This window comes from Triticum aestivum, chromosome 7A (genome assembly GCF_018294505.1).
Source record: "Triticum aestivum cultivar Chinese Spring chromosome 7A, IWGSC CS RefSeq v2.1, whole genome shotgun sequence".
In the NCBI taxonomy this organism is placed as follows: domain Eukaryota; kingdom Viridiplantae; phylum Streptophyta; class Magnoliopsida; order Poales; family Poaceae; genus Triticum; species Triticum aestivum.
The window spans coordinates 515137283-515158171 of record NC_057812.1 but is presented as its reverse complement, the minus strand read 5'-3'; positions in this window follow the sequence as shown (position 1 = coordinate 515158171).

The window sequence follows — 20889 nt, the reverse complement described above, 5'->3', positions numbered from 1 at the left end:
CATCATTGTCGCTTCCCTGTGTATATCCTCCGAAATAACATTCAAGGGATAACACGTCGAAATCATGCTAATCCAATTATCTGTTCTATAGGTCATCATTGTAATGAACAGAGAATTAAGCCAACTTCTTCCGAAAAACAACTAACATGATAACTCACCTTATCATATGCAGAAGCTCATGATTCCACAACAATCCACAAATTTAGGATGACATCTTGCAGTGACGCTGTAGAAAACCGAAACTTGATGTATTTTACTCGCCTTTTCTTCGGGCTGCATCAAGGTAACAATTGAAGATGGGGAAGGGAGTGAGGGCGGAAGAGCTTGATTGCTGAAGGGGTTGGTGAGACTCCTCGTCATCAAATCAGGTTGTGGCAGGGGTAGTCGTACCTATTCATCGTCGAATCTGCGGTGGTGGAGAGAGTTGAAGGTGTCGCATGGAGTTGAAGATGGGAAAGGGAGCGAGTATGGCGGAGCTCTGCCGCAGGAGAGGCTGGCACAGCTTCTCACCACTGAATCCAACATCTGCTTGGATCATCGCAGCTCCTCACCGCTGAATTTGGCAATAGCGTCGTTGTAGACAATCAAGAGATGAGATTGTTGCACGGATTCGTAGAAGGCCAAAATATGGCTTGGGGTGTGGATGCCGATGGGCCACGGGAGAGAAATATAACGTGGGAGGGAAGAGCAAACGAATCACCAAGGAAGAGCAAAGGAATCGCCAGAGAAGATGATACGTGCGTGCCTGGGGCTCTTTTATTTTGCTCCAATTAAGATGTGCCATGAATAGGAAACGTTGGCTTGCTTTGGGGGTGACCATGTACTACGAAAAATATCCAACAAATTGTTGATTTTTTTTTGACATGGCTGATTTGCTGAGGTGGAAGATTTGCTGATGTGGACATCTTGCATGTTAAGAGAAATAGGTTAGTGGGGATGAACTATTTAGGTATTATAGATTACTCATATAAATAGAACAACCATTATTCTCTGATTTAAATGAATAACCGTCTCGCATCAAACAAGATCCAGATATAATGTTCATGCTTAACGCTGGCACCAAATAACAATTATTTAGGTCTAATATTAATCCCGAAGATAGATGTAGAGGTAGCGTGCCGACCGCGATCACATCGACTTTGGAACCATTTCCCACGCGCATCGTCACCTCATCCTTAGCCAATCTTCTCTTAATCCGTAGTCCCTGTTTCGAGTTGCAAATATTAGCAACAGAACCAGTATCAAATACCCAGGTGCTACTGCGAGCATTAGTAAGGTACACATCAATAACATGTATATCACATATACCTTTGTTCACCTTGCCATCCTTCTTATCCGCCAAATACTTGGGGCAGTTCCGCTTCCAGTGACCAGTCTGCTTGCAGTAGAAGCACTCAGTTTTAGGCTTAGGTCCAGATTTGGGTTTCTTCTCCTGAGCAGCAACTTGCTTCCTGTTCTTTTTGAAGTTCCCCTTCTTCTTTCCTTTGCCTTTTTTCTTAAAACTAGTGGTCTTGTTGACCATCAACACTTGATGCTCCTTTTTGATTTCTACCTCCGCAGCTTTCAGCATTGCGAAGAGCTCGGGAATTGTCTTATTCATCCCTTGCATATTATAGTTCATCACGAAGCTCTTGTAGCTAGGTGGAAGTGATTGGAGAATTCTGTCAATGACGCAATCATCTGGAAGATTAACTCCCCATTGAATCAAGTGATTATTATACCCAGACATTTTGAGTATATGCTCACTGACAGAACTGTTCTCCTCCATCTTGCAGCTATAGAACTTATTGGAGACTTCATATCTCTCAATCCGGGCATTTGCTTGAAATATTAACTTCAACTCCTGGAACATCTCATATGCTCCATGACGTTCAAAACATCGTTGAAGTTCCGATTCTAAGCCGTGAAGCATGTCACACTGAACTATCGAGTAGTCATCAGCTTTGCTCTACCAGACGTTCATAACATCTGGTGTTGCTCCAGCAGCAGGCCTGGCACCCAGCGGTGCTTCCAGGACGTAATTCTTCTGTGCAGCAATGAGGATAATCCTCAAGTTACGGACCCAGTCCGTGTAATTGCTACCATCATCTTTGAACTTTGCTTTCTCAAGGAACACATTAAAATTCAACGGAACAACAGCACGGGCCATCTATCTACAATCAAACATAAACAAGCAAGATACTATCAGGTACTAAGTTCATGATAAATTTAAGTTCAATTAATCACATTACTAAAGAACTCCCACTTAGATAGACATCCCTCTAATCCTCTAAATGATCACGTGATCCAAATCAACTAAACCATGTCCGATCATCACGTGAGATGGAGTAGTTTCATTGGTGAACATCACTATGTTGATCATATCTACTATATGATTCACGCTCGACCTTTCGGTCTCCGTGTTCCGAGGCCATATCTGTATATGCTTGGCTCGTCAAGTATAACCTAAGTATTCCGCGTGTGCAACTATTTTGCACCCGTTGTATTTGAACGTAGAGCCTATCACACCCAATCATCACGTGGTGTCTCAGCACGAAGAACTTTCGCAACGATGCATACTTAGGGAGAACACTTCTTGATAATTAGCGAGAGATCATCTTAAAATGCTACCGTCAATCAAAGCAAGATAAGATGCATAAAAGATAAACATCACATGCAATCAATATAAGTGATATGATATGGCCATCATCATCTTGTGCTTGTGATCTCCATCTTTGAAGCACCGTCATGATCACCATCGTCACCGGTGCGACACCTTGATCACCATCGTAGCATCGTTGTCGTCTCGCCAATCTTATGCTTCCACGACTATCGCTACCGCTTAGTGATAAAGTAAAGCATTACAGCGCAATTGCATTGCATACAATAAAGCGACAACCATATGGCTCCTGCCAGTTGTCGATAACTCGGTTACAAAACATGATCATCTCATACAATAAAATATAGCATCATGTCTTGACCATATCACATCACAACATGCCCTGCAAAAACAAGTTAGACGTCCTCTACTTTGTTGTTGCAAGTTTTACGTGGCTGCTATGGGCTTAAGCAAGAACCAATCTTGCCTACGCATCAAAACCACAACGATAGTTTGTCAAGTTGGTGTTGTTTTAACCTTCGCAAGGACCGGGTGTAGCCACCCTCGGTTCAACTAAAGTTGGAGAAACTGACACCCGCCAGCCACCTGTGTGCAAAGCACGTTAGAACTAGTCTCGCGTAAGCGTACGCGTAATGTCGGTCCGGGCCGCTTCATCCAACAATACCGCCAAACCAAAGTATGACATGCTGGTAAGCAGTATGACTTATATCGCCCACAACTCACTTGTGTTCTACTCGTGCACAACATCAACACATAAAACCTAGGCCCTGATGCCACTGTTGGGGAACGTAGTAATTTCAAAAAAATTCCTACGCACACACAAGATCATGGTGATGCATAGCAACGAGAGGGGAGAGTGTTGTCTACGTACCATCGTAGACCGACAACGGAAGCGTTATGACAACGTGGTTGATGTAGTCGTACGTCTTCACGGCCCGACCGATCAAGCACCGAAACTACGGCACCTCCGAGTTCTAGCACACGTTCAGCTCGATGACAATCCCCGGACTTCGATCCAGCAAAGTGTCGGGGAAGAGTTCCGTCAGCACGACGGCGTGGTGACGATCTTGATGTTCTACTATCGCAGGGCTTCGCCTAAGCACCACGACAATATTATCGAGGACTATGGTGAAGGGGGGCACCGCACACGGCTAAGAGAACGATCTTGAAAATAAACTTGTGTGTCTAGAGGTGCCCCCCTGCCCCCGTATATAAAGGATCAAGGGGGGTGCGGCTAGCCCTAGGAGGAGGCGCGCCGGAGGAGTCCTACTCCTATCGGGAGTAGGACTCCCCCTTTCCCTAGTTGGATTAGGACTTGGGGGGAAGGAGGAGAGGGAAGAAAGGAAAGGGGGGGCGCCCCCCCCCCCTCCTTGTCCAATTCGGACTTGGGGGGAGGGGCGCGCGGCAGCCCCTAGGCCTCCTCTCCTCTTCCTCCACTAGGCCCATTAAGGCCCATTAGGTTACCGGGGGTTTTCGGTAACCTCCCGGTACTCCGATAAAATGCCGATTTTACCCGGAACACTTCCGATGTCCAAACATAGGCTTCCAATATATCAATCTTTATGTCTCGACCATTTCGAGACTCCTCGTCATGTCCGTGATCATATCCGGGACTCCGAACAAACTTCGGTATATCAAAATATATAAACTCATAGTGAAACTGTCATCGTAACGTTAAGCGTGCAGACCCTACGGGTTCGAGAACAATGTAGACATGACCGAGACATGTCTCTGGTCAATAACCAATAGCGGAACCTGGATGCTCATATTGGTTCCTACATATTCTACGAAGATCTTTATCGGTCAGACCGCATAACAACATACGTTGTTCCCTTTGTCATCGGTATGTTACTTGCCCGAGATTCGATCATCGGTATCTCAATACCTAGTTCAATCTCGTTACTGGCAAGTCTTTTTACTCGTTTCATAATACATCATCTCGCAACTAACTCATTAGTTGCAATGCTTGCAAGGCTTATGTGATGTGCATTACCGAGAGGGCCCAGAGATACCTCTCCGACAATCGGAGTGACAAATCCTAATCTCGAAATACGCCAACCCAATATGTACCTTTGGAGACACCTGTAGAGCTCCTTTATAATCACCCAGTTATGTTGTGAATTTGGTAGCACACAAAGTATTCCTTCGGCAAACGGGAGTTGCATAATCTCATAGTCATAGGAACATGTATAAGTCATGAAGAAAGCAATAGCAACATACTAAACGATCGGGTGCTAGGCTAATGGAATGGGTCATGTCAATCACATCATTCTCCTAATGATGTGATCCCGTTAATCAAATGACAACACATGTCTATGGTTAGGAAACATAACCATCTTTGATTAACGAGCTAGTCAAGTAGAGGCACACTAGTGACGTTTAGTTTGTCTATGTATTCACACAAATATTATGTTTCCGGATAATACAATTCTAGCATGAATAATAAACATTTATCATGGTATAAGGAAATAAATAATAACTTTATTATTGCCTCTAGGGCATATTTCCTTCAGGTGGTAGAAAGAGAGAGATGGAAGAGAGAAGAAAAACATTTTCCTATTCCTTATGGCTTGGTCTTAGTGACATGGCCTCTTTAGAAACTAGATGATACCATGCACATTGTTGCGGGAATATTTTGTCGTATATTTCGGTGAGGTTTGGTTATATGGAACATGAATATTTGGAGTAACAATATGAGAACTAAAACCAAAAATACATATGATTTATTGTGTTTGACTATAATATAGTTGTAAAATATTTTTAAATAAATAGCATAATGGAATGTAAATACTCATGCATGTTCATGTTGAGGTGAATTTTTTTACGCATGGTTGCATGTTTAAGTGGACATTTTCCATACATATTACATGTTGAAGTGGCATGTTTGCATGTTGAGAGAAATAGTTAGTGAGGACTAGCTATTTAGATATAGAAGATTTAACTTAAGAACCCCCCCCCCCCCTCTACAATGTTTGTCAGTGGGTCGTGTTTAAGACTATTTCATTGTTTAAGGCCCATATTTTCTTCACATATTAAATAATTTAATGTATTGGATGGTTGTCTCTAGTTTTCAACAGAAGAATTCCTTATTTAACACCATCTTCAATTTTGTATGTGCACTGGACAACAGGGAGATTGATCGGGAGCGGTTCGGTAGCCAGCGCCTACTTCCTTGTTGAGGTCAGATGGCCGGATCATATTACATGAGGGGTAAAATGTCTTTTTGTGTGTATTTTAACAAGTTGGTTGAGAAAATGGACAGAAGTGTTATAAAAGGCACAAAATTTAGATTCGTTGCTAGATTGGGAAGAAAAGGTTTTTCATTTTCAAAAACAGACCCGGCCTTCGTATTTGAACAAGTAAGTTTTGAAATTATGAGTAACATATTTTTAGCTTGAAGGGTGGAGAACTGCTAGTGTGACACAAAACACCTAGGCAGATCATATCTCGCGGCAAAAGCAACGCCGGCATATCATCTTTGAGATTTTATGAAGTCACTGTAGACGCCTTATAGCCGATGGTAACGTCTCCTCCCACTGAACGCGCATCACCAAAAATCCTGAAATAAATCCAGGATAAATGCGAGCACCAGGACTTGAATCCTGGTGGGTTGTCCACCTAACCATCCAACCACAGGTTGGTTCACGATTTCTCTTTTTTTGTTAAACTATTTAGTTTACATGGGTCAGCTAATCAGCTACTTAGCCGCATGCGCGCATAGACGCATGCAACTAGTCAGCTACATAGATGCATAGAACAAACCAAAGCCGGTTGGACACATTTTTTTAATATTATTATTAGCATCTAATGAAAATTGGTCACAAAGCACATGAGGGGCAAAATGGTCTTTTCAGGTGTCATTTAACACCGTTAAGGCCTAAAATGAACGAAAGTGTCATAAATTGCATAAAATTTAGACTTCATATCACATAGGAAAGAAAACATTTTTGATGTCAAATAGGGAAAAAATTGGAGACAATGTTAAATAAGAAATTCTCTCTTTGTTTAACCACCTAGAAGACGCGTCAAAGCCAATGCATTATGAGTGCCTTAGGGCCACTCAGAGCAAATACACAATGAATTCTGAGTGCCCTTAGCCAGAAAGTAATCCAATGATATGAGCAGATTATAAGAGTTGGTACGTCATATTTTTGTGATGAGTTGGAGAGAGTGGAGAAGTGAGTAGAGAGAGAGAGAGAGAGAGAGAGAGAGAGAGAGAGAGAGAGAGAGAGAGAGAGAGAGAGAGAGAGAGAGAGAGAGAGAGAGAGAGAGAGATGAGTTCCGCGTACAGCGCGTTAACTTCACACTTTGCACTCACATTTATTTTTGTAGTCTAGTTTTTGAGAATTGCGGCACTCGTGGTTCCTCATGCATTGGCGGCGGATTCATGCGCAAGTAGGCAGCTGCACTTGGAAGGACCTGTTTTCCTCAAACCGGTAATAGTGTGTTGGAGCGACTCCAAAGGTCACAAGATTCCTGGCTCTGCATAAGAGCCGAAGGGCAGGCACATAATGATGGACTGATGAAAATGGAGTCAGACAAAGCATCCCATAACGGTTGATGGCTGTTGAGTTCCAGCTAGCTCTGCATTTGATCAAAGAAAATAGAAACTAGTGACCACCACGATGTACGGATCAATAGGCTTTTCTAGCTGATTGTGCAACTTGGTATAGGTCCGTGAAAAATATTCTTTTTATCGCGAATGCCGTGAAAAACATTCGTGACCCATTACCAACCCGGCCTATGGGATTGAAATTTTATCAAACCCTGTCTCTGATGTCAAAATAGTTATGACCGTGTAAAAAGAACTAAATACACTGGGATGGCTTAACTTGTCCATTACGGTTACTTTGATGTCTGAACATACAAGATACACAAAACCGATGCTCCAACTTGTCCGACTATGTAAATACGTTGTCTCCTTCCGTATTTTAACATACGCCCTGCCCATGTGACATGACAGCGTGCAATGACCCACATGTCGATGGCTGAGAGCGAGGAAGCGCTGGGTGGGCCGCAGTGAATTTTCTTTACAAAAACCCTGAATTTTAATTTAATCTTGTAATAAGGAGCCCGCAAATTCGAACAGCAAAATATATCACACCATAGAGGGTCGATCACGTGTTGCTTAACCCTCACAAGTTATCCACCACATCCAAATCTAACTTGATGATATTCAAAAGCTAGAATTTTAGGACAGTAAACTACAACTAAGCGAAGCTTTCTTACGCATCCACTTTCATGGCAGTTTGACTTCGTGCCTTGATCAATCCTACCCGTGTGGGCCGCTCCTGGGCCTGATGTCTTGGGGGCAACTATTCCTGAAGCAAAAAATGGAGCCCTCTCGTCGGCTTACACAGGGCGACGTTCACAACACTTATGGACGGTCCTGATAAGTGTTGGGAATTTCATCCCAACCCACCCCAACGGCCCAACTTATGGTCTCTCTATCGTTCAATTCCATTCTCTCTTCACTATCTCCAGGCTTTTTTTTAAAAAAAGAAGGTTAAACCTCGGCCTCTGCATCAATCGATGCATACAACCATTTTTATTAATTATTCAACAAAAGTCTGACAAGAACATACATCAAGCCACCTGAAACCATTACTCACATCTACAAACATGATAATGTGGAGTGCTTTCACCCCATATCTGAACCGGTGCCATTGCCGATCCATCCATATAACGTATCAGAACCAACAGTCAGTGCAGCAGACCTAAAGCGCACGTCACATGCACGCGTTTTAGAAGTCGTCATCATCATCGGACCACTGACCCATCTTTAGGAGAGAGATCTGCATCATCCTTGTCAGTACGGACATCCTTCGACGCCACCACGGCGCCAACGGCGCCATCGCCCTGCGCACGTCCATCTAGACGTGAAGACTCTGAAAGATCTGTTGTGCGTAGCACCTGCCGACCAGGCATGACACAGCGTAGCACCTGACGGCCAGGCATGACTTGACATCTCCACCGAAGCTACATGCAAGACTTAGCCGCTCCACCTCCCGCCTCTGCCTTCCAACGCTGCTCCATAAACGATGCTCCCAAGAGAGAAACGACATTGTAGTATCGTCATTGTCCGATCTGGATGACCAGATCCTAGGGTTTCCCCCGAAGCAGCACGAGTGGGTCGGCACAAGTTACACAAGGATGCCTGCATCAAGGTAATAGCGTAAAACGCCGCCATCAGCTCGGTTTTCACCGGCAACTTTGTCTCCTCAACAAGCAGCCGGGACTAGATGACGGATCTGGAGATCCGACCACCCAGCCTCAGAATGACCATCTCCAGCGAAGGAGGTGCTCACCACCGCCATGCCTAGGGCTGGAGCCCCTGACGTCCTCGTGTTGCGGGTCGATCCCAGGGGCAGCATGCTGTTGACGGAACAGTACACGACATGTGTGGCCCGCCAAAGTCCCACTGGGCCCAGGTTGGATGTCCAAGCCGCCACCATTGGCACGTCGTCGTACGCCGCCGCCCCGCACCACTATCGTTGATCCGGCCAGCGCGGACCGCCGCCACCCTAAACGAAGCATTGGCCGAGGAGAAACGTCGTCGCCTCCACCGCTGCAGCACACAGGCTTTGCATGCGACGCCCCCGGCGGCGGCGACGAGAGGAGGGGCTGCGTTGGAGTGTACGGGAGGCGACCGACGGGGGCGCTCTGATGCGGCGCGGCGGCGCCGCGCGGGGGCTGATAGGGTTAGGAGCGGGTAGGATTAGGTACGGGAGTGCATTCTAATTATCCACTATATCTAGGTAAAATAAACACATTTCCCCTCGCCTGCGACTCCCTCTGGCTCGCATCCCCTCACGGTGCAGTCCTTGGTTGCCCCATCCATCAGGTGGAATGACACCTCCGTATTCACCAAGCTGGCACCATCCTCCCTCCAGTGAACCTCGTCGAACGAATTTTGAATTTTGCTATATAGATCTCCTATGGGCCCGCTCAAGTTTTCTTTTCATTTTTTTCATATTCATGTTTATTTTTCTTTATGGTATTATTTTTCCCATTTGAAGGAAAGAAATGTAAGAAAATTTAAAACTGCCATAAAAACTAAAGAAAGTGTTGGTGCATTCGAAAAAAAATGTTCAACATGTTCTTGAAAAATGTTTCACGTACATTAAAAAGTTGTAAACATGTATCCAGTTTTTTGGCATGCATTTCATGTATTTAAAAAAATGTTCAGCATGTTCTTAGAAAATATTCAATGTGTTTTCATTTTTTTGTGTAAATTTATTTTTACATTTCTACAAACATGTTTAACATGTTTTAGTATATTTGTAGTATCCATTATTATTACACAATAATTTTAATAATATTGAGCGATTTCCAAAATACAACGTTGCCATTTTAAATAATTTTGTATTTGAAAAATACAATGAAGATATACAATAATTATGGGTGGTTGTGGTTCTGAAAGAAGATACATAAATTAAACAATAATTTTTTATACACAACGAACTGTTTACACGGATTTGCATCCTGGGTGCAAGGTCAAAGCAATCAAGGCCAGAGCATCAATGCGATGACAATGCCTCGGAATTTTTTTATTTTTTTGGAACGGAGGCTCCAGAGAAGCCCGAATTTGAATTAACAAAGCCATCAACCAGCCAGAAATACAAGAGCGGACCACCAACAAAGCAACGGATAAAGGATACAAGGGAGAAAGCAGAACAGCTTACAACGCTACACCTACAACCAGCGAACGGAAAATTACATTGAAGTGCAGCTAATTGAGGATAAGCCCACTACACAAAGGCCCTGAAACGACTATGGAAGAAGCCACGAGGATCTGCAGCCGCTAGAATAGGTCGGGTACATGACTGAAACCAGGAACTGGAGAAGGCATAACACATGCTTTCTCTAACACCGAAGAGGAACCCTTCCCCTCGCCTAGGCTCGAAGGCGCCGAACCGTCAAAGTGTAGAGACGCTCACCCGAGAGCTAAAGCAAGGGTGGCCTCAAGTCCTGGCCAGCCATGGATCACAACCATCATCACGCCGGAGCACACACACGGAGGCTGCGACGCAGACGCCGTAGGGAACCGATGAAAGAGGGTAAGCCGCCGGGAGAGACGCCGAAAGAAAGAAGCTGCCAAGCCCCATGGTGAAGATTAGGTCCGAGGAACTCAAGAACCAGCTGAATCGGCACCAACGGCGCTGCTACTGCCAGGAAGGGGAACCCGATCCCCTTCCGCCCTGTCTCGAGGGCGCCGACCCGCCGGGGCGTTGCAAAACACCGCCGCTGAGCAACTTGTGGCCGGATCTGAAACCTTTACCGAATATATACGCCATCGACTCTACAGACGCCAGGCGCCCACCTGCAGCTGCTACATGCCCCCAAAGCACTAACCTTCCCCAGACGGCGCCTCCAAGGCGGACACGACGCACCAGGCGCCGCCGCCGCACATCCCACGCCGGGATTTGAGCTTTCGCCCGGGAGGCATGGCTGGGGTGTGGATGGGAGCCCACGGCTGCGACTCCAACAAGCAGACCGACGCAAAAGGGGCGCCGCCGCCGCCGTGTTGGGAATACCAACAGGAGTTTCCCCCGGGCTCGTCCAGCACCACCAGCTCAGGGAGCACCCCGTCGGCACCGGATCCGGGGATCAGAGGCCCGGAATCAGGCGAATCCAGCAAGGGAGAGCAGAGAGAGGGAGAACCTGTCCTTCAGATCTGGAGCAGAGGAGGTAGAACCTCGCCGCGCCGCGACCACTGCTCGACAGGACCTCGCTGCCCGAGCAGCCGAGGGATCCGGCCCGCGCCTCCCGGCTTCCAAAAGTTGCCTTCTCCAGTTCCTGGTTTCTTCGTGGCTTCTTCCATAGTCGTTTCAGTTGCCCGTGCCTCCCGTTCTAGCTAGTCAATGTGTTGATGGTAGATCTTCCAAAAGTTGCTACACTAATTACTCTATGTTAATCCATCGTGGTGGTTTAATTCGTAGATAACCGCCAAGGCTACCATAGGAACTCTCTTTGGTTGTGCAACGGTTTGATCAAGTTCATCACCGACCAGACCAAATCAATAGTTCTCCACCTCCTGCAACAAACCTCCACTTATCAACAAAGGGGACAGGGCAACGCAATGTAAGACAATAGGCTTTGGGGGGAACCGGCACAACCCTCTAGGGGTGGCCTATCACATATATATATAATGAGGTGGTATACAACGTTACAATATACACATGTAAATACAGTCTAACACCCTCCCTCAATCTTAGCCACTTTCTAATGAATCTAGAAGGGTAAGATTGCGCCTGCAAGTCTCAAACTGTGGCAAAGGCAATGGCTTGGTGAAGATGTCAGCAAGTTGATCCTTGGAAGAAATAAACTTGATCTGTAGTTGCTTCTGAGAGACACGTTCACGCACAAAGTGATAGTCAACTTCAATGTGTTTCGTTCGGGCATGGAATACCGGATTTGCAGAAAGGTATGTAGCACCGATGTTATCACACCAAAGAACAGGAGGCTGTAATTGGGGTATACTTAACTCCTGAAGCAAGGACTGTACCCAGATGATCTCTGATGTGGCATTGGCCACAGCCTTATACTCAGCCTCAGTACTGCTACGCGAGACAGTAGCCTGTTTCCGAGCACTCCAGGCAATCAGGTTAGAGCCAAAGAAGACAGCATAACCCCCCGTGGATCGCCTGTCATTCGGATTGCCAGCCCAGTCTGCATCAGAATATGCTGAAAGACAACCAGAGTCAGACGGCCGAATATGCAAACCATGAGCCACCGTGAAACGAATATAGCGCAAAATCCGCTTAACAGCAGACCAATGAGTGTCACGGGGTGACTGCAGATACTGGCAGACTCGGTTAACAGCATAGGAAATGTCTGGTCGCGTGATCGTCAAGTACTGGAGCCCACCAACAATACTCCTGTACTCTGTCGCATCAGAAGAAGAAAGAAGCACACCATCAACAGCATTGAGCTTATCAGTGGTAGACATGGGTGTAGTCGTCGGTTTGCACTTAAGCATCCCAGCTCGCTGCAACAAATCCAGAGAGTACTTCTTCTGCGTCATAACAAGGCCAGCAGCACGAGAAGTAACCTCCACACCAAGAAAGTAATGAAGCTTCCCAAGGTCCTTGACCGCAAAATCAGCACCAAGTGAGTGAACAAGCGCAGTAGCAGCCGACTGAGAGGAGCTGACCAAAATGATATCATCTACATAGACCAACAAGTACATAGTAACCTCAGGCCTTTGAAGAAGAAACAATGAGGAGTCAGCAGTTGATGATGCAAAACCATGAGCACGAAGAGCCATTGCAAGACGAGCATGCCAAGCACGAGGAGCCTGCTTCAGACCATAAATTGCCTTGGACAGACGACAGAGATGATCAGGGCGATCCGGATCAGAGAAACCCGGAGGCTGGCGCATGTAAACCTCCTCCGCCAAGACACCATGAAGAAAAGCATTTTGAACATCAAGCTGACGAAGAAACCAACCTCGAGTAACAGCCAGAGAGAGAAGAAGTCTGATGGTAGTAGGCTTGACCACTGGACTGAAGGTGTCTTCATAGTCAAGTCCAAAACGCTGTCGAAAACCACGAGCAACCAGACGAGCCTTATAGCGCTCAATGGACCCATCAGAATGCCTCTTCACTTTGAAAACCCATTTGGAATCAATGACATTTACCCGTGATTGTGGAGGAACAAGAGTCCATGTCTGATTGCGAAGAAGCGCTTGATACTCCTGCTCCATGGCCTCTCTCCAATGAGGAATGCGCATAGCAGCTTGATACGTGCGTGGCTCAGAGGATGGATCTGCGAGAGCAGCAGACATGCACGCCGCTAACCAAGCAACTGTGCCATCGTGACGTTGCTTAGGCTGAAAAATGCCACTCCGACTGCGCGTATGTGGACGTAGAGCAGCAGCAGGAGCCGGCGGAGGCGAAGGTGACGGAGACGTGACGGTCACCGGAGATGCAGGAATCACCTCAGGCGAGCTCGGGACAGACGACTCCGGGCTGCATGGCGAAGACTGGCCCGACGACAGGGGCTCAGAGGCCATGGGCGAACCGAGAGTGGGCGAGGCCAGCTCCGGTGACACCGGCCCAGACGGCCTTGGCGAGGCGAGAGCAGGCGAGGCCGGCCCTGGTGAGAAGGGCCCAGACACCCTGGGCGAGGCAGGGGCGGGCGAGGCCAGGCCTGGTGATGACTGCCCTGACGCCCTGGGCGAGACGGGGACCGGCCCAGTCGGCGGGGTTGTAGGGCGCGACGATGGCGAAGGCAGCCCAGAAGCCAAAGGCGACCGGGCCAGGACGTCGATCGGCCGTGCATGAGCACGGAAACCGAGGCCATGCAGGGGCGCCATGTGCTCCTCATGCACAACAGAAGGTGCCGAGGATGGAGGCGATGGCGACGAAGAGGAAGATGGCACTTCCAGAATCTCCAAACGAGCCCCACGACCAGTGCCTGCACCATGGTTAGGCAACAATAGAGGAGAATATGCAACATCATCAAATTGGTCAGAAGCAACAGAGGATGAATGCATGACAGGTGGCTCGGTAGTGGACACAGGGAGTTTGGCAAAGGGAAAAACATGCTCATCAAACACAACATCCCGAGAGATGTAGACACGATTAGTGGGCACATGAAGACATTTGTATCCTTTATGAAGAGAGCTATAACCAAGAAAACACACTTCTTGGAACGAAACTCGAGCTTACGCTTGTTATATGGACGAAGATGGGGCCAGCAAGCACACCCAAACACCTTGAGAAAGGTGTAGTCCGGTTGTTCATTAAGGAGAACTTCAATGGGAGTCTTCATATTCAAAACACGAGTGGGAGTACGATTGATGAGAAAACATGCAGTGGTGAAAGCATCACTCCAAAAACGAAACGGAACAGATGCATGGGCCAAAAGAGTCAGACCAGCTTCAACAATGTGACGATGCTTACGTTCTACTGAACCATTCTGCTGATGTGTATGTGGACATGCTAAACGGTGAGTGATCCCAAGCGACTGAAAGAAGGAGTTGAGGTTGCGATACTCGCCACCCCAGTCCGACTGAACATGAACAATTTTGTGCTTGAGAAGGCGTTCAACATGTTTTTGGAACTGAACAAAAATGTCAAACACATCAGATTTACGTTTGATAAGATAAAGCCAGGTAAAGCGGCTGTAAGCATCAACAAAACTGATATAGTAATTATGACCACTAACAGAAGTCTGAGCAGGACCCCATACATCTGAAAACACAAGTTCTAAAGGATGTTTCACCTCACGACTGGACTCCGAAAAAGGAAGTTGATGACTCTTCCCCTGCTGATAAGCATCACACACTGCTACATCTTTATTACTAAACACACTAGGAAGCTCATCACGACGCAAAACATGCCGGACAATAGGTGTGGCCAGGTGACCAAGACGAGCATGCCACTGTGACGGAGATACCCGAACTCCACTAAAGACGCGAGCGACGCCAGGATGCTCCAGACGATAGAGACCTTGGCAGAGCCGCCCACTAAGAAGAATGTCCCTCGTGCCCCGATCCTTAATAAAAAGATCAAAAGGATGAAATTCACAAAGCACATTATTATCACGAGTGAGTTTAGGAACTGAAAGAAGATTACGTGTCACAGATGGAACTCGAAGAACATTGCGAAGTTGAAGACTCCTATTGGCATGTCTAGTGAGAAGTGATGCTTGACCAATATGAGAGATGTGCATACCTGCTCCATTGGCGGTGTGGATCTTGTCGGAGCCATGGTAGGGTTCACGAGTGTGAAGCTTCCCCATCTCACTGGTCAGGTGCTCTGTCGCCCCAGAGTCCATGTACCAGTGAGGATCAATGGAGTAGGACTGAGTGTGTCCCTGTGGCTTCTGCGGCGGCGGACGATCAGCCATGGCGACCTGACGAGCAAAGTTGCGTGTATCTTTCCCGTCATTGCCGAGACCAAGAAAACCCCGCTGGAAGCGCTTGTGACACTTCGAGGCCCAGTGCCCATCGCGACCACAAAGCTGGCACACACGTGGACCGCCAGCCCCTGGTAGCGTCGCAGTAGGAGGAGGGGCCGAGGCGGGTGGTGGTGACTGCCCCGAAGGAGCCCTGGATGAAGCAGAGGAGCGACCACCCTTGGTGGCGGCGTTTGCCGAGAGGGCGCCGTTGCCCCTGGATCGGCGCGTCTCGACTCGTTGCTCAGTAAGCAGGAGGCGTGAAAAGACCTCGTGTGCTGGCATGGGCGTGGAGTTGCCCCTCTCATTGATGATCTCGACTAGGGCGTCATACTCCTCATCAAGACCATTGACAATAAACGAGTTGAACTCGGAGTCGGTGAGGGGCTGTCCAATGGAGGCCAGCGTGTCGGCGAGACTCTTGACTTTGTTGTAGAACTCAGTGGCGGTGGAGTCAAGCTTCTGACACTCCCCAAGTTGATGACGGAGCCCAGATACACGAGCCTGCGACTGTGCCGCAAACGAGCGCTCAAGAATAGTCCATGCCTCGTGGGACGTCTTGGCGAAGACAACAAGCCCAGCAACGGCCGGAGAGAGCGACCCCTGGATGGAGGAGAGGTTCGCCTGATCCTGCCCTGTCCAGACACGGTGAGCCGGATTATAGACCGGACCGTGCACGCTGTCAACCAGCGCAGGAGGGCAAGGGAGAGAGCCGTCGACATAGCCAAGTAGATAGTGACTCCCAAGAAGCGGAAGAACCTGCGCGCGCCAGAAGATGTAATTGTCCGATGACAACTTGATGGTGATGAGATGGCCGAAGTGAAACGGCGGCGGCGGCTGCGATCCCATCGAGGAGACTGGCTGAGGTGAGACCACCGTGGAGACAGTCAGAGGGGCAGCCGGCGCGGTGACAGAGGGCGCGATGGCCGCGGTTGACGCCGCGAAGCCTGCCAGCGCGACGTCCTCCGCCACCAGCGGCGCAGTGGCCGAGGGCGCGACAGCCGCGGTTGACGGGGCGGCGGCGGTGTGGGCCACAAGCGCCTGCCCGGGCGAAGTAGCAGCCGGCGGGAGCGCGAAGAGGGAGCCGACGCTCCGTGTCCCGATCGGCGCCTGAAGGGAGGCAGCATCCAGCGGCCTCGAGAGAAGTGCCGCGAGGGAGGCCGGCAGAAAACCGGTGGCGGTGGAGCCGGACGCAGCGGCGGACGTCATAGCAGTCGGGCGACGGCGACGGCGGGCGCGGCGGCGGCGGCGGTGGCGGCGGCGGCGGAGGCGGCGGTTTAGGGTTTTTAGGCGGAAGCGGACGTAACCTAGCGTGATACCATGTAAGACAATAGGCTTTGGGGGGAACCGGCACAACCCTTTAGGGGTGGCCTATCACATATATATATAATGAGGTGGTATACAACGTTACAATATACACATGTAAATACAGTCTAACACGCAATGAGCGACCACTAGATTCGCATATCCGGCTTCTGTCATGGGCACACAGTCTGCATGCCTGCGACAATGGTGTGTCTCACTGCAGCATCGCCATCCAACAATCACAAGCAACAGAGAGTGAGCCACCACTCGTACCACCTCCAAAGGAGGAAAGCTCTACCTCCATTAGCAGCAACAATGCGTGTAGCACCTAAAGAATGTCAGATCTAACCGCGCTAATGACCTCCATGGGCGATCTAAGATCATGCCTCGGCCTTCCCTTTCGTGGTGTACTCACACAACATAGAAGCGCCACCTTGATGGTGCTCAATGCCCATAAGCACACACTTGGTTGCAACACTGTCGTGCAGGACACAACAACAAAATGAAGCCCCGCCATCAAAATGGATGGAGCTCCGCCACCACTTGTTCATCGACAACCACTTCCTAGAAGATAACAACCAGATGCCACGTTGTTGCACATGGGTTAATACGCTTGCATCCCTTTAGGTGTGGGGTATACCGCCACCTCGGCAAGGTTGGAGGCAACGTCAATGAGGTGGACGGGAAGAGTTGACCATGCTCTGTGAGATGAAGAGGGACGTGGTGGAATATTGGTACCGGTGGATATGGTTTCTAGTAAGAGGCGAGTTTCGAGAGAGGGGCTTGATTGTCTAGTATTTCAAAACTTCGTAAATATCTACTGAAATGGTATTAATCATATTCAGTAGAATTTCATCGTGCATATGCATCCTACTATGTTCTTGAGGCAAACCAGTCGCCTATGCAGAATTTGGCCCAGTTCTTTTGATGGTTGTCAAATAAGTTGTCCCCTTCCCAGCTGATTCTAGAAGCCAACCCTAAAAAACTTTGGGGCTTCTAAACTAGTTAAGTCCCCCCCCCCCTCCACACACACACACAAATTAGGCTTGACTCCTAGAATAAGCTGGGAAGGGAGCGGTTTATTACATAGGCTGTAATAAGCTGTTGAAAGAATTGAGCTGAAATATGATTTAGTGACAAAAATAAGGGCTGCAGCCAGTTGCACCCGACTCCTCTGGTGTCGCCCCAGCGAGGCGGTCGGGGGGAACCCTAGCGCCGCCCCGTCCTCGTTCCTCCCCTGACCTCTCCTCCTCGCCGCCGCCGGGCAAAGCCCGGTCGGCGTCAGCGGCGGTGGGATCTCTTCTCCCAGACTCGCTGGATCTGGCGTGGGCGGATCGCGGCGGTTGTTGGCGGCGCGTTGGAGGCGGGGCGCGCCGGCGCGGGCTTGGGGACGACGGCAGGGCTCACGCTCGCGGTTTTCCCTGGTGTGCGTGGGAGTCCGCTCGGGGCGCGCGGCGGCAGCCCTCGGCAAGTGGTGGCAGGCGCTGGGCTCTCGGCGGCGCTTCGGCATGTGCAGGCGGCGGTGATCCCTGTGCACGGCCGGCGGCTCCGTCTCTGACCCGGACGACACGGGGGATGGCGGCGGCCCGGCGTGGCCGGCGATCTGGATGCGGTGGTGCCGGCGGCTCGCTGATCTGCCGGTGCTCCATGGTTCTTCCTGGTGGTGCTGGTGGTGACGGCGGCCCGTGCACGAGAGTTGGATCCCTTTGAACTGATCTGGATGAAAACTTGTCTTCGGCGTCTGCTAAGTCCGGCGCTGGCGGCGCTATCTGCGCCGTTCCCTTCTTGAAGGCATCGCCGTGGAGAAGCTCGAGGCCACTCTCTTCTACCTCCGGGGGAAACTCTAGATCGGATGATCGGATGGCGGCGGCGCTCTGGTGTCGTTCCTTCCTTGGGGGCGTCATTTTTGGAGGTACACACGTGATCGAGGGACTAGAGGACGAATTCTTTGGTGGAGCGGTGATTCATCCTACACACTGATGGCGATGGATCTTGACGGTGTGGCGCAGTGCAAATTCGGAGTTCGTTGTGGGAGGATGGACTCGCGCAGGAGGACGACGCTGTCGGGCGTCGTGGTGGCGTCGATGGCAGAGAGACCTGGCATGGTACATGCAACAGTACAGCTCTGAAGATGGATTGGTGACAGGTGGCTGCGGCGGCCTCATACCCGGCAGGCGTCCTGATTGAGGAGTGCGGCGGACTGGTAGGTGCCCCATATCAGGCAGGCGTCCTGGTTGGGACCTCTGGTCTTAGATGTTTAGGTTTGGCTGTGATGTCTGTTTGGTATTAGGCCCTGCGTGTCACACCCTGATTTACATACCACAACACTTAAGCTATTAAATCATGATAAAATATGGTTTGACAAAAACTTTTGCATTATTTGGCTTTTTATTTGGAGTTAGTTTTCTCTCTGTGATTTTCAAGTGCTCTTTAAAGTTAACTGCTCCACCTTATATACTTCATCTCCCTGCCCCAAACTTCTGGCCAATGATCGTGCCATGTGTATAGTGCAAAATAGTATTTTCTTACAAAAATAATTTGGCCAAATAGTATTTTCAAAAATTAGTTTTTTCAAAACCCCCTGAATTGAGGTTTGCACTACAAATACTTAATTTGGGGTATGAAAAATATTTCAAAGAGTATATTTCAAACCTATTAGATATAGGACTCCCATAAACCATGAAAATATAATTTTAAAAGTAATTTTCCTATTTTATTTAAAGGCCTTTTCTTAAGTCCATAAATGGTCTTTAATAGGTTTAAATTATTTTAAAGCTTCAAAAATATTTGAGAAAAATCATGGAAACTCAGTGGACATATATTTTTCATATATAAGAGCTTCAACACATGGTCATGTTCAAACTATTGGGCACAACCCTCCAAAACCATTTCTGTCCATTTCAAGTATTTGAAATACTTCTACAAGAAATATTTTTGAATAAATCCAGGAAAATTCTAGCAAGTCACATATGCATAATATGATGACCTTGCAAGGTTTCAGCTCAATCCAAACTATTTTGGTTCACCAAACTGCCCCAAAACCATCTCTGTCCAGATTCAAGTTTAAACAACTTTACATTCCCAACTTATTCCAAATTCCCCCAAACTTTGTGGTCATGCTCAAAAGCCCAAATGATGACACTACACCAAGTGGTGAATCAAGGGGAATGGTTTTGCATGACTAGATCTTGGTGAATGCATTTCTGCTGGTTTCTAGGGTTTACAAAAGTTGCATTGGCAACTTTGCCCAAATGATCTCAAAATTGGTGGAAGACCCTAATTATATGTTCCATTTCACCCTGTGGAGTCTCATGCCAAATAGAGTTTATTTGCTTACCCAAACAAGCATCAAACACCTTCTACCACTTTACCAAAATTCCATTTTGACCTCTTCCACTAATCTCCATGGGCTCAAATTTGTACCACAGCTGATCCTGGCCCTCTTCTACCTCCAGTAACTATGGTTGCATCTCAGCTCAATGATTGAGGGATGAAACCACCTCATTTACCCCTCTGGACAGCCCATTTCCATCTCTCTCTCAACCCCACTCTTCTCATACTGGCCATCCATGGCATCCAAGGCCCCTCCCCCTTTCTTTACTCCCTCCTAGACCTGCTAGACATGCTTGGGGGCGCCCACACTGCTTAGGAAATGGCATACCAAGCCATTTGGGCGCTCTGGAGCGTGCTACAGTGCGGCCAGGCACTGTAGCTGCCCCCTGCCAACCGCCTCCGGCCACCTCGAGCCTCCCTAGTGCGCCCGGCGATGCGCCTCGACGTCTGTGTCACGCCATGCCTCTGTCCCCTCCTCCCTCTCCCTCCTCTCACCCCAGCTCGCACGCGCGCCGACCGCCCAAGCGCACCAGTGAGCGCGCTCACACGCGCGGTGCCCTGGCCCCCCTGCTTTCCCTCTCTTCCTCCCTGGGCGTAGTCCACCCCCACGAACGCCCTAGACTCGGCGCAGCACCCTCCCGAGGCCCGTAGCGACGAGCACGAGCTCGCCGGTGCACGAGCCCACGGTGGACCGCCGCTCACCTATATAAGGCATCCCCGAGCCCTCTTCTCACCATCCCTCGTCC